A 2097-nucleotide genomic window follows, 5' to 3' on the forward strand; every position below is an offset into this window, starting at 1 on the left:
ATATATATATATATATATATATATAAACTGCTGGGTAAAATAAAATGCTAAACGTTATTTTGTTCGTGTATTGTACATGTTCAATTTTAGGTATATGCAGTGCAACAAAACATCTTCGCATTCTGAATAGCGTCATTTAGGAAATATTATCACATTTTATATAGTTGCATATTTTGTTCTTTGAAGAAAGTAAAACTTAAAAAATTTCCAAACTTTCAATTTTTTATCAATAAAAGGAAACATCTAGCGTAAGGTAGGAAAATTTCAAATTTTTCGCATAGAAAATTAGTGATAACAATATTTTTCAAGTGTTCTTTATAACAAAATATCAAGGAGAATGCTTCTCAAGTTTCTATTTGTTGTGAACGTATCAGAAGATTATTTTACTGTTGAAGTAGAAAGCTCTCGTTATACAACACTAACCGCAAGTTAAACAGTTTTGTCAAGCTTGTTTGTGTTGATATGCAGTAAGAATGTTCATGTAAGCATTAACAATAATGTTGATATTCGTCAGGAAAGTGTCAGCTATTCGCACAAAGAAAAAGAAAATTACTCGCCACAAAGACAATACTTCTACATTACCCGGAAACAATTTCTTTTCCTAGAGGATATGTTAACAAGCTTAAAGTATAAGCGACCGACATCTGAAAACTGTAGCTCTTTAAGAAAGACAGAAAGTAATCCTGCGCTTATCGAGAGAGTTTTGGACTGAAAGTAAAAAATGTTTACTGAAAAAGGAATCTGAGGATTTGAAAACGCTGCTCTTCTTGTTCGAAACAATGTACTAAAAAGCCTCTGTTAACACAGAAAAATATAGTGTACATATACATATTTCGTCCGAGTAAGTTGAGTTTGATTGGATGAAATACTGACAAGCCTATCCGATAAACTCACTGACTAATCGCAACACCGGTGCCTGTTCTGGCATTGTTATTCTATATACTGCTAGCGGATATATGACGCTGGTATCTCTAGTAGTCGGGTGTCCATCATTGACAAAACCAAGGACGGTCGAAGTCACACGTGATCTTGTGGTCTCGGGGCTGAGGTCTTGAGGATCTGTCTCCTAGGTGGCGATATAATGAAACAAGCATTTTGCATCAATTGCCTATATGGGACTCTCTCTGATGGTAAGTTCTGCAGTGTAGTTTGTTGGAACTGGACATCCACAGATAAAGGAGGATAACTATTGCATCTGTGATAATTCTATAAAATAATGCTTCATGATTTTAGTTTCGTAGTAGGGCCCCAGATGTGGCCATTGCACATCGCATTTGGCAAACATTCAACCATAAAAATATTTCAGTAACTTCTAAGCGTAAAGGGTGTAGAAACAAGGTAACGGGTGTGTGGTGTTCTCTTTCTTCAATAGTTCACCGCATGCCATAGGTCGTCAGACACGGTTTATTCTGTAACCTTTAATGTGAAAAAATGCCTATGCTGGTAGTAGCTGATATTAAACCAAAAACTTTGCCAAGAATCACAAATAATTCCATAACTGATGTATTCAAAACCGCATATTATTCGTTGTGTTATGATTGCTTATATACCAGGTAATTAAAATTTCGGTTACATCCGAGAATTGAGAGGTAATTAGCGTTAATATTGCTGTGTTGATAACATTGATGTCAAAAGAGCAAGTATTAGCAGAAAATTGTTTATATCATGCATAGTGAGAGAATATATTCAAACTCCAAACAGAGTATATGGAGAAGTTTTGGCATATTGGTTTCACTTTCATGGGTTCGATACATATTGATGTTTTATTGCGATTGAAACAATGTTTCCCTAAAAAATATATTAGCAGCCTGTTCATCAGTTCCTAAACATTAGAACACATATAAACACGCGCAAAATTATAAAAGTACATGGGTATATATACACACATTTTTATATAGAATTGCTATGTCATATTCGGCTATACTATTAGGAATAATATGATATCACGTAAATCTAAGTAAAATGTACTTTACTTTAGAGTAAGGACATAGGTAATTATGATGGAAAGTTCCATAACGAGAAATTTATTTCCCTGCCAAAAAAAAAAAATAAATAAAGGTTACATTCTCCGTAAACGCAGCGTATAATATTATGCAT

General features: G+C 33.7%; 1 protein-coding gene across 6 annotated transcripts in view; it reads left to right on the plus strand.

Annotated features, from left to right (window-relative positions):
• The window catches only part of LOC106876426 (uncharacterized), a 1308965-nt gene that overhangs the window by 137249 nt on the left and 1169619 nt on the right, over positions 1 to 2097 (plus strand). The window lies entirely within an intron of this gene.

Source organism: Octopus bimaculoides, chromosome 5 (genome assembly GCF_001194135.2).
Source record: "Octopus bimaculoides isolate UCB-OBI-ISO-001 chromosome 5, ASM119413v2, whole genome shotgun sequence".
Taxonomy (NCBI): domain Eukaryota; kingdom Metazoa; phylum Mollusca; class Cephalopoda; order Octopoda; family Octopodidae; genus Octopus; species Octopus bimaculoides.